The following is a 13,400-nucleotide window of genomic DNA, read 5'->3' on the forward strand; positions in this document are numbered from 1 at the left end:
TGCAGAGGTTTGATATTTAAGTTGGAAGGTGAAATATCAGCGACCATATAAAAATACGAGACCTTGCTGTAATGAGGTAACGCCCTAAACTGTTTTATTTCCTGCTCAGACCTTTATCGTACTTGTTAAAGGTCAGCCATCTTTGTTTGTCCCGTTGCAAAGGCCTCATTTATGTCAAGGTGGATGACTTCAAGACAAACTGCCCTTAAGGGGCATTTCAAAATGACCTGGAGCATCCAATGACTCACCTAATTTAAAATTGCAGGAAAGCCACCTCATAAATCTGCCTTTTCAATACACGACTCCATCTTTCACCAGTCTAGGCACTTCTCAGAAACCAGTATGTGTCATGATTTCTAAGGATTTCATGTTATGCATTACCTCATCCCTCAAAGCCATAGTTATTTACATATCCTGAGGTTTCTGGGGGAGATGAGCGGCATACTATTCTCAACCGTGAAATGACCTATTCAACTTGTTTTTTTGTTTGGCCTATAGAGGATCGCCTCTGCTGTCTGTGTGAAGCTAATTGGATACAGCAGAGCTCCGAGCTGAGCTTCACAGCCAGGGGGAAATAATTCAAGGAAATAAAGCATACAAGTATTGTCTCCATGAAAACAGTATGCATTAGGCATGTTAAGCACCGGAAGAGGGAGCAGAAGAAAGGGAAGATGTTGGACAGGTTTGTGAATAGACAGCAAAATCCTCTCTGCACTGATACACACACTGCCTCTTAGTTTTGAATCCTCGGATACAGTATTATCATGCAAATAATTACTTTAGCAGGAAATGCCAAGGAAGGGATTAGCATATGCAATTTTCATTCACATTAAAACAGGTCCGTAATGTTTGGATATAAATCTTCCAAATACTTCTCAGCCTTGCTCTTATCTTGACACACTGAGTGCAAGACTGTTTTACAGTGTAATATAAGAATATGCTGAACTGGAGTGAGAATTTCAAATCATATAAATGCTGGGAACTTAGCTTAAATAGCATTTATTGCATTTGTTCACTCAGCGCTGACCTACTTAACAACTTATTTTTTGAAAAAATCATTTATCTGCCAAATCAATTATCCTGTCTAGGTTTAGCAGACATAAAAGACCCTTGACATCCCCTCTTTGACTTTGTTTGGAGATGCAGCAACCAGAACCTATCGAGCAGCTGCTCTTGTCTTTGAACTTTCTTACACTTGTGCAGCTTCCTGGGCAGCCCTGGTGTATCTCAGGGGGGTCAGCAGCTCTGAAGGATCTCCACTGTAGTGCTGAAGATTGCCTGGAGGTGTGACAGCCGCCCTCTGATCTGCCGGTGCCTCTGAAGATCTGAGGACAGACTTTGCCCGTATCCTCTGTCGCAAGCATTCCTCACATTAAAGCAGTGGCGCTTCAGCAAGCCATGCAGAAACACAGAATGATCCCTAATTTCCAGCATCTTCCTGAAACTAAAGAGCGGGAGATTATCAATGAGGAAAAAGACAGATATAATGTTACCAAGCCAGTCCCTGTAATGTTTGAATAATTTTAAGGTTGTCTTAATTAGACAGCCCTTATCCAGCAGCTCAGTCGGGGCATATTAAAGTGGTGGAAAGCATTTTAACTAACACCCACTATGCTTCACACCTCATATTTTAGAATAAACTGAATGCAATGTTGTACCCCTCAGCGGCAGCTTTGCTGAAATTTGTCAATTGGTGTTAAGAAATGATCCGGTTACCACAGAGGAATTTTATGCTCGTGGAATTCTATTTTCTGGCCAATTAAAGAAAGAAGGAGGAGGCTGCATGACTGAGCTGCAAATTAATTTTTACTGTCCTTCCCCTGGCTGCCTTCCTCTTTTCCCATGGGGCTTTGCTTTTTGGGTGACTGAGCCTTACACAGCTTTCTGTCAGTGCTGCACACAACACATGGGCAGCAGATGTTAGCAGGCTGTGTGCCAGGATGGTGTTGGTACCAGACTACCCTTTGTACCGTTTCAACAGATGTGGCTCAGTTTCAGTGTTTGACAAACACACCTGTAGCTGGGACCACCAGCCTTTGACCACCAGCACTCTCATGTAGCTTACAGTATCTGTGATTAATGGGTTGTCCTAAATTTGCTTTCTGTGTGGGAGTTGAAGCTGTACCACACTCCAAATCTTACTGTGCAAGATTTGATAAATGTCCTGTTGCATTACCAAGAACAAGAGTCTTCAGTCTTACTGGCTTAAGCTGCTATCACAGCAGTGCTTAGAGCTAAATGATACATGTATGTATATGATCACAGTGATGTTGCCTGCATTTATTTAAATTTTAACCATGTTCACCATTTTGTTAATATGTTATCACTAACTGATGAGGACTAATTATTGAGGTTTTATCTTATATAAGGTCCTTCCTTCTTTTCTGGCTGGAGGGCTTTTTTTGTGTTTGACTGACAGCTGTGGCAGGCTGAGCTCCAGCATGGAATCGTGAAGTAGCTTTCAAGCCATGGGCAAAGTACTGTATGTGTCATAAGGAGTCATATGAGGACATCTCCAGCAACTAAAACAACATAACAGATTTCAGCAGATTCATTTAAATGCTGTTTTATATGCTTCCAATTAGGTCTGTAGTTTATAAATTTATTTCGTCGAATGACTGGCTTCTTGGTCCACAAGAAGACATTGGCTTGTGTAACAGGAAAGTTTAAACTCTGTAGCTATTGTGTTGTGTATTAGACTGCGTTGAAAACAATTAAGTCATTTGCATAGAGGGAAAACTAATCATATATTAGCATACACAAAAACAATTGTCATTTGGAATTTAAGGCACTACTACTGCATGCACCCCAGTTCACCCTGAGGGGACTTGAATGACCTCTCCAAATGTCATGGCAATCCACCAAATACTTGTTGCAGTCTGAAACAAGGTGATCCTCACTGCTAGTTTGGTTGAGACTTTTGTTTTCACCTGAGGCAAGCCAAGGAATACACATTAAAAACAACTGCAGCACAATGTCCTGCCAAGAGATGATGCCACTTTGTGTTCAAAGCTTGAGAATAAAATATGATAACTTAATGAGCTGTGTTCAGGACATGTCTTTGGATTTTCAAGAAAGGTCATCAATTATTTATAAAGAGGTTTCCATGGCAGATATGTTTAATTATACGAGATTTCTTCTCTGCCTGGTTAATAATAGAAAATACCGGAAAGGCACAGTGCTATCAGTAACGGCTGGAGACATTGTTCTCTGCTCAGGGCGTTTCTGTGCGGATGAAACAATCATCACCCAATAGACTCAGACAGCATCATGACAGCCATGGCTTATATTAAGGAGTTCACAGAGGCGAAGATGTCACTCCCTACTTGAGAGACACGACCAGGATTTTGGCATAGTGGATTTGAGCTGCGGCTGGCTGGTCCTCCATAGCCGGCAGTTACAGTCAGTCTCCTCATCTTCCCTCAGTCAGCATCCCAGGGGAAGAAGGAATTGACGTGCCATTAAAGAGGCTTTGAAGAGAGGCAACTGTCAGCATGACTGCCTCCGCTTTTTAAGCAGTCAAGGAATGGAAGTACAGATGTGGGTGCAATGAGGACAGAGTGAGCAGACTTGGAAATATTCTTACAGGGTCTTGTGTGTTCGACAAACAGGAGAGGGTTAGAGAAGTTTTTTTTGCAGACAAAAGACAATATGTTTCCTGTGATTGTTTTACACTGTATATTAATTGGGAATGGGTATAAATAAACTGTTTCACTACATTGCACTGACCTAGATCAATAAATAATTTAACACGAAGAGTATTCAGTCAGGGTTTTTGTCCCATTTTCCAGTTTAACCATGACCTGTGTGACATTGCAAAAGTCATTATTTTTAACTATGCACTGCAGGGGAGCCAAGCCTAACCATAACCGCAATGATGTCATGTGTTCTGTAGTCGTTAAACTGACTCGCAGCTGGAGATTAACTCATTTCCCGTTTTGTCACCATTAAGAAACCTGTATTTTCTGGACTTTCCCCTTAAAGGTGTTATTGAGACTAAAATGACACCAAACAACATGTTTTAGGTTGACACTTTAACATCAATCTGAAAGTGTGAAAAAAAACAAACCAGAAACCACATTTTTTTTCAAAAACTGAATAGGCTTTCTAATCATGCTGAAGGGGACTTGTATAGTGTGTTCCTGTAGTGTGTATAGAGATAAATACATGCAAAATGGCATTTATGTACATGTCAGGGCTGTAGACTACAGAACACAACATCAATACATGGGATGTCATGAACGCTTTAAATGCATGTCATAAATAGTAACACCCATGAGCATTGTTGTAAGCTATGGTTGATTTAAAGACGTTATCCACATCTGAGCAGTTCGTGCCACACATGATCATGACTTCATGGCTCATTTTGCACGCTGTCCCTCGAATGATTTTGTTCATTGTTTGTCTGCTGAGTCTCACTGAATAAGCATGAGCCCCGCCCCTCCCCACAAGCAGCACCGCCATGCCTGGTAGCACAACTGGTGTGGGATCAAAAGAAGTCCTGTAAACAAGCCATGAAAAGGGTTATGTTACGGATGACACCATCACTTAATTACAGTGTCTTTTATACAAAGATGAGCCTCGCTTGTTGCCACCATGGAGGCATATAAAACCATGGATGCAGATGATGCCTGCCGTTACTGGGCTGTGTTTATTTCAATGTTAAGGCTGCATAAAATGTTAAACCCACAATTAAATGAAAATGTTTCACCAATTTCGCAGGCCACTCATAAAAAAAATAATAAAAAAACTTCTGACAATAAGAGCCTGTCTCCTTTTTTAACTTCCTTTGATGCTCGTAAACCCATAAGTCCCAAGTTTGGTTTAATTAAAGAGGGAGGATTAGGAGCCCACATGCATTATATGACCTTTGACCTTGTTTGTCTGGCTGTGACTCTGTGGAAAGGCAGGACATTAGAAACACTGGGTAAAAACTACTTCCTCACAAACCTGCTAAGAAAAAGAAAAGCTTCAACCAAATTACACAGGGCTGTGTTAAGAACTGGATTATTACTGCTAATATAAGGAATTCTGTGAACGAATGATTGCATCCAATCATATAAATCAGCAGATAGAAGTCTGGTACATTTTATAACAGTATTGTAAAATGTCTATGAGCCTCTTTAAAACTCTGACCAAAAGAAAAGAGAAAACTACAAGAGCTCGACAACAAAGAAATCAACACAGTTAAAGACACAGTATATGCCAAGGCAGAGTTTAGAGGCTATTTAAAGGGACAGGGAAAAAGGAAAAAAAGAAGTGATCTTTGCTTCCCTGCTCACTCTTACATTTGTGTTAATGTTTGATATAAAGTGAGTAATAATGGCTAAGAACTGTTATTTTAAGAAGCATCAAACTTATATATTTTTAAAGATGTAGTTCAAGATTAGAATGAAAACAGACTATTGTCGTAGTCACAATTTTTGAAAAGGCTACTCACTGATCATCTAGGGTTAGACGAGTCATTGTTTAGGTTTCCTCCTCTGACTTCCTTATTACACGGCTGTGCTAATATTTCATCCTGATTTGCCACAACACAAAAGTCTGCTATCCGTCGATAGCTCACCATTGGCCAGAAAAAAATACACGCAAGAGCAGACTATCAGGGACGCTGCTTATGTTACATTCTTTTTAGGACTAACTGTAATCAAAGAAAGCTGGAGGAAGTCCAATTCATTTCACAAGGGTCTTTTTTACTATGGGATAATGAGACAAGGCTATGACAAATCTACAAAGTTAAAATAGCCACATGAAGTAAACACAATGTGACGAGATATAGGATATGGTGGTGTTTTAAAGAAAATGTCATTACACTTTGACAGTCACAAGACAGAAAGAGCCGTTCAGGTACTGTGCTGAGTCATGCAGACCCGTTGACCTTTTCTGACTTCACCATCAGTGGAAATGTTCAGTTTCATGTGAAAAAAAACAGCTAGGTTAAACCATTTAAAAACCAATCATCAGTAACTACAAATACAATCAGACTGTTCAGTAGAATTAAGTATTTTTGAATGAGTGAAATAATTCAACTTCCATTCCATTTCTGTCAAATTAAGCTAATGTACAGTGAGTGGAAAAACATGATCCCTTACTTATATTTGCCCTAAAAGCTATGCAACAGTGCTGATTCATTCATGTTGTCTAAATGACTAAAACAGCATAAACGATCATTTACTTTTTTTTGGTAAATTATCTGAAAGAATGAAAGAGATTACTATCCTGCATCTATATCATTGTAGAAACTCTTGACCTTCCTGATGTAAACAGAGTATTTACCATGGACACCTCATTCAAATACGGAGGATGATGTTCCAACACTTTTATACTTTGCTTGTCAACCCCAATGTCATTTACTGTAAGAGCAACTATTTCTTATTCTTGAACAAACAAGTCAGCTTTTTCTCACACTCTTCATTGGCAAAACCAGCAGTTTGTTTTAAAAATCTCTTTAATATATTTAATTAGATCATTAAGGGATATTAACATTGTTATTTTTAGAGTTTGATTTATATTTTTGGTCCTTAAAGGGTAGTTACTTTCCCAGAATTAAGCTTCATCTGACCTGAGTGGACATGAAAGACAGCCACAACACTCAAAGCATTGACTTCTTTTTTTTTTTTTTTGAGAGAAATGTCTTTGAAGTCCTCACCCAGAATAAGCAGAGGAAGTGAATGTTTGCTCAGGAGAAAGTCCAGGGAGAGGCATGCGGGCAGACAGAAATAGCAGCAAATGTTTTTGCCTCTCTATAAGGTGGGCGGACGGGACTTTCGGGTCGGGGACGGAGGCAAACAATGACATGATGGGATCACCATCCACACACACCCACATTTCACTACATTGCCTCTCCTGTGTTGATTGAGGCATTGACACATCAGGATTAAGTGATGTCATCCCCTAAGCAGCTCTTCTGTGGTCTCCCTCAGGGACCCTGATGACCCCTTCAGGAGCCACCTGTAGTTCATGACCATTAGCCGTGTGCACATATCAGTGGGGTTCAAAGGAAAGGCCACAGCGCAGATGGCCAACAATTGGTGTCAAAGGGCCTGAACAGTGCATCAGAGCGTTCCTGTTACATGGCGTCACCCGGTCAGGGGATATCCACCCCAGGAATGTCCGATACCTTGTTACTTGTTGTCTGAAGCCGTGTAGGTTACTGACACAGAGACATTTGATCAGGATTACATCTTGTTAGCTGTGCAATGTTGTTCTATTTATACATTTTATTTTGATTAAATTGGTGAAACTCATTAAAAAAATAAACACTAATTCGATGTTAATCACTTTAAACAACCAATCATTTATTACTAATCAGAGTATAACAGAATCAAGGGCTAGGTCGACTTAACTGAGAATGTTGAAAGGTGGCTCAGAGTGACACCTCAGTTACACGAGAACATGCTTGTATCTTAATTAGTGTTTCTTGTACTCATCTAGAGTCAAAAGCAGCCCAGGGTTGATAGACACGGCCCCGTCTCCTGTAAAGACACTAATGCGTGTCTAATGACTCCATCAGCCTGACAGCATGGTGTCCTGCGGGAGCCTCCATCATGATTACGATCATGTCACAGACAAATGTTTTTGGATTGAATGCCATCTGTCACTACATCAGATTGTGTATTTAAAAGGGGTGCGAGGTAAATCATGCGCACCTGTTTGTTGTTTCTGCAAATTCAAAAGACTTCGCATCACATGACACATCCCCATCATTTCCTCCACATTCTCAACAAGTCAGATGAGTGTTACAGACGAGGTCAGAGTCCGTGAAATTCAAGTCTCTATATACATCAAAAGCCACAGAGATATGAATGATTTAGCACAGCCATACCTCAAGAGCACATGCAATATATTAAGGTTTCAATAATTGATGCTACTTTGCTGTTAGCCACCAACACAATTTTTCACATCAGGTGAAGCAATCAAACTGAAAATGATGTATATCAACTTTGCATCACAGGACTGAAAAAGGCTCCCTAGGGAGACATAATGGGAGTGGAATTACTCTCATAATATGAAAAGGCTGTTGCACGCAACATATCTCCAACCTCTCCTGCACTTGCAGCACTTCATGCTGAACGGTTTTAACTCTCAGATTCTGTCAACACAAAAAAAAGCCATTTCCTTTCCCTTCAAGTACAGCAAATATTTTCACCATGCCAGTTTTTGTTTGCTTTGAAGCCTCTGCATAAAGATGGGAGTCTTTTCATCAGTCGACACGGCTTCTAGCATGTAAACATCCCATTACATGTCATCATTCAGTCATTTACTTTGATCTCACTCTATGTACAGGTGCAACGCTCTCTTCAGGGGTGAACGTGTAAAAAGCAGGTCAAAGAAGATGTAAAAACAGTGGATGTGTGGGAACGGGTGCATCTGATTTGCCAAATGGGATTAAGCCAAGCTTTAGTTGAAACACTGACACAAACACATGAGCATATTAAACCATTGTTTTCCTTTGGAGGAAGCTTTTCCTTTCATTTATAATTTCATACATAGCCTGCTGTTACTTAACACACAATAACACTGAATTATTCTTATGTATCCTTTAACTTCTTACAAGAAATGTTCTGAAATAGCACTTGTAAAGCATTGCAAACATGCTAATAATATTTGCTAATAAACCTGTTTACCTTATTAAAATGAAAAACTTGCTTTTAAATGAATGCATTAAATGTACCTTTTCCACTTAAAAATGATTAAATAGATGATAAATAACTACAGAATTCAAATATAATCATCATAAATCCAGACTTTTCACAGCAACACTGTTTGTGGAATGAATAATGTTGTGCCATGTGACACACTTCCACATTGTTTAGCTGCCATGCTGCCTTGTTATTGCTCATGTTCATGTTCCTGCACACATCCGTGGACAGTTGTTCTTTCTTCAGCTGCAACATGTGCTCTGGTTTCTGTTCAACTTCCTCTAGGTGTGAAGGGAAGCCTTCTGTGCTTTAACCCGTGATTCAAGTGTGTGACATACAAAAAAAAAAAAAAGTAATCATATGATAAGGCAGATGCTTATATTTTCCGAAAGCTCTTTTTGCCCAGATACAGCGTGTGTGTGTGTGTGTGTGTGTGTGTGTGGTGTGGGTGGGGGGTGGGAACTTGTTTACAGCTCACACACGCTGCTTTGAGTCCTCTCGACAGGGGAAGAAAGACAGCGTATAGCAGAACTTGGCAGAGTGAAAGTGCAGCGGTGAGTTTTAAGGGATAAAAATACTGCCGGTGAGCTGCCTGGAGCTCAGCGGAGAGACTAGAGGTACAACAGCCTTTAAGCTTTGAAGCATCGCTATCTGTGGCAATCAGCCCAGTGCGCTCAAGTAGGTTAAACCAAATCTCCATAATATGCAAATGCCAAGGATTAAACTTTCTGTATATTGGAAAGTTGCTTTTTTTTAAACCAAACACAAGTGTTTATACGACTTTATTGCACACAGTTCTAGTCTCTAATTACACAATTTTACAGTGAGACTAAAGCTTTAGAGGGGTAAAACATGCTTAAGACTGAACCACTGACTATAGCACATTATATAATGTATTTCTGGAAAGAAACAGGGCTTGTGTGAAGTCAGGGAAACCTTAAATGAGCAGATCCTCTAGGCGAGAAGCTCAGCGAGGGACTCAGTGCCAACCAGCCCTGCAGCCTGCAGCTCTATGCTTGATTGGTCTCAGTGGGAAAGAGGGATGGAGGGCAGAAATCCCAGCTACACACACACACACACACACACACACACACACACACACACAGGCAGCATAGATATGCATGACATACACATGCTGGTACATGAACTCGCATAGTGGTGTAAACAAATGCTTCTTGCTACATTGCTACAATGCTACATTATAAAGTACAAATAAATGTCAGTTTACGGCAAAGAATAATGCACATACACGCACATATTACAGCACATTACACCCACATTCAAACACATGACACCCACACATTTAGAGTCGCACTCAACATGGGGGGTGGAGGGGGGGGGGCTGGGTTCACACTGCCTGCAAGCTATTCAAAAGCTAATTCTTCTGCACTGTTCCTGGCCAGCCACCTGCACTGATGAGGAGGAGGAGGAGGAGGAGATGGGAGGGAGGGAATGGAGTGTGTGGGGAGGAGGAGGTAGCAGTGAAAGAATGACATCACCTTCCCTGAAATGTCACCATTATCTCAAGCCTCGGCTTAGCCGTCTACAGAGCTGACATCATCCTCTCTTTGCCCCTCCCCCCTCTGTTTTCCGTGCAAGGTTGTGTGCGGTGAGTGAGAGGGAGGATGTTTGTTTGTGTGCATGTGCATGCAGGCGTGTGTGTGTGTGTGTGTGTGTCAGTGGAAGGGTGCAGGAGAGCGTTTTTCAAAGGCAGCATGAGTGAACGTTTGTCTGCGCTGCCTCTTCCATGCCTTTAACCTGACAGGACAGCAGTTCAGTTACACAACAATTTAATACAATTTACCCCATTTAGTGTTGAAACTACTACAATCAGAATTTAATGCTGGCACAATGTTACTCAGCTTAAAAGGGACATGTTGCTTTGCATGTTACACTTCGCATGGAAATCATAAATGAAGTCACTCTATGAAGTAATTTAACCAAATGTGAAAGTCTCTGAACCCACCCTATGAAAAACACGTTTTGTCAGCTAGTTTGAGATTATTGTTTTATTCTTTAAGATCTAATAAAACATTTAATAGTTTGACTGTTAACACGTGGGTGAAGTAGTTCAGTTTGCAGTTTTTGCAGAGTATGGGTTATATATTGATAGTTCATGTTGATACAATTGAAGCCGATGACATTTAGTTTGGAGTGTTTCTGTTTTTTTAGTCCATTGTCGGTGTTCATCTTGTCAACGGTCTTTTATAGTGACTATTTCTGTCATGGAAAATAGTCCCAGTTAAAAAACAAACAAACAAAAAAAACATTAGATCATCTTTTCTCTTTTATTTGCTTGTACTGACCCTGAATCGTCACGCTTGAGTCTTTAATAACAACTTGCTTGCTTCCCCATTTTGAACCAAACTCCCTCAGCACTCAGTGACAGAATCACTAATAAACCTCCAATCAAAATCAAAAACTACTTTTCAAATAAAACGAGACACTGCATTCCTATTGTATACAGTGAATGGGTGTCATGTCATTTTCTCTTTTCCAGTCTTTTCTCTTCTAACTGAAAAAACTAAATCTGCCCTTTGAAGTTGACTTTCATAGTATGTCCCATGGTGTGTCCCTTTAACGATGCTAATTGAATTCTTATCCACAGATGCACACAAACCAGCTGACAATTATATCCTGAACCATCTTTCCTCTGTTTTTGTGTCTCAGCAGAGGACCATGAGACAGACCTCTGTCATGTCATTTCACTATTTGATGCCCTGAGCAGCTGACTATAAAAACCGCTGAAGCATGCCAGGCGTGCCATCGCTGCCCTCTGAACGTGTCCCAACACTCCCCGACTACACCCACACTGGTGACAGCTCCCAAATGCCTCGTTAAGATCCAGAGGAGAGGAGAGTGACAGGGAAATGTGTCACCTCAGCTAAACGCATCATACCTGATTGGAAATTAAGAGGTAATTGCATTGTCATGTGAAACCTATACTTTGTAATATCACAATGATTGAAATTCCTGTCTCCCAGTTTACTTCTATTCATAATCTTACATCGTTCTCAAGCCAATCGGAGAGAAACCAAAGACCTCAGGGTGTCACTGGAAAGTACAACAAAGTTCTGACAGGGGCGGCTGCTTTATTTGGCCAGAGAGTTCAAAGTCACCACATTTAAAAAAATACAACAACTTCACATTCAGTCATTTACAACAGGTGTGTGAGCTGGAATTAAAACCTCAATCTAGTGCGAGCCATCCCACAGAGGTTGAAGGGTTCAACAAAATTGCCCCAAAAAAAAATATAAAGAACATTTACTCCCTGTGTAAGGAGCTGTGCGTTACATTTTGTACCTCACTTGAAGCAGTTTTAAGTTCACAGTTTCAAAATAAACGCTGCTATTATCATTTTTAAATGAACTGTGGTTTTCATGCTAATACCTAGTTGTTTTTCCTTTACAATTTTTTATCATAAAAATTCATTGTTGGGGCAATTTTATATCTTAATTTGAGAGACAGGAAAGTGGTTGACATTAGGGACATAGTTGGTAAAGTGACATGCAGGAAAAGAGCTGAAGGTCGGCGTCAAACCCGGAAACCTCAGAAAACTGAAGTGTCTATACATAAGGAGTGCGACTTAACCACAAGGCCGACTGGTTTTATTTTTTTTACTATCTTTACTGAAATAAACATTCATTTTATCTAGTGCCTCTTCATGTCAAGAACATTGATCAGCCACAAAATAATCAGCCAATCAGAGCAACAAGCTTTATTTTAACACTCAATTTCCACAACATTTGCGAGTTAGTGTGATAATTTAGCCCTTTGTGATGGTATCTAACCTGCATTGTTTACAGGTCTAACCTGTATTTAATGACCCGCTGCTTAATGACCACCACAGTGACCTTAAGAGTCTTTCCTGCAGGAGGTTTCATTGTATATCATTTCAAACAGCAGGTCTCCATTCACAGCCCCTCTTTATGGTCACACGTGGGATATCTGCGGCTTGTCCTGTTTGCTGAGCTGTAACCCAGGGCCCCCTTGCTGTTTCTCACCTCTATTGTAAAGCAGGACAGGTTTATAATCCGCTCCTGGCCCGGGCCACTTCACACCTCGGTGAGCACTGCAGACCCCCGCTGAGTCTGGATTCGGTGACCACCCCATTTTTTAAAGGACCCACACTCTCTCACACACAAATAAACACTAGAGATCTACACACCTGCTGCCCTGAGCAAATAACTCTCCTGTTCCTCCTCCACTGCTCTTGTGTCCCTTCTCTTTGTCTTGCAGGTGTCCAGTCTGCAAGTCAAAAGGTGAACAAATAGAGAAACCATTACTCACAGGAGTGATGTCAACAACACTCTGACCTCAGAGATCACTGCTGCAAGAATGTGGACTTCATGACCATCAGGGGAAAGATAAATATTCCTGAGTTTATTAAACGGGCACAAGGTGGGGGGAAGGTTTCTAAAATTAGTGACTGTGAGAGGAGGGGGCGAGGCAGACCTTTATGTTCAAAGCATACCATGTGAACTATTTGCACAGCAAGCATCCAGGGTGGGGTCTGTGGTCATTAGGGTGGGATGCTCGGACAGGAGAGGGAGACATAAGAAGTTTTATTCCCCATAAAAGAGAAGAACCTTAAAATAGGTTTGATGGAGTCAAAAAGGTTCAACCTTAAAATACCAGGATAAAAAGTCATATTTGCTCATCTGGAAGTCGACGCCTTCACACATTTGGAGACTATGTGTCACAGTGTTATAGTGGGAACACTACTTTTTAAAACATTAAAAACCATGTAACAGATCA

At 40.7% G+C, this 13,400-nt stretch overlaps 1 long non-coding RNA gene across 1 annotated transcript in view; it reads right to left on the bottom strand.

Moving 5' to 3' along the window:
* LOC306823776 overlaps nucleotides 1-13,400 on the bottom strand; it is a 16,779-nt gene continuing 3,379 nt past the window's right edge. Inside the window, exons 3-4 of the long non-coding RNA XR_013779051.1 lie at nucleotides 12,811-12,890; nucleotides 1-1,444 (exon numbers count right to left, since the gene is read on the bottom strand). This is a non-coding gene — a long non-coding RNA (uncharacterized lncRNA). The remainder of the gene's footprint in view (nucleotides 1,445-12,810; nucleotides 12,891-13,400) is intronic.

Source organism: Symphodus melops (assembly GCF_947650265.1).
Source record: "Symphodus melops genome assembly, chromosome: 1".
NCBI classification, from domain to species: domain Eukaryota; kingdom Metazoa; phylum Chordata; class Actinopteri; order Labriformes; family Labridae; genus Symphodus; species Symphodus melops.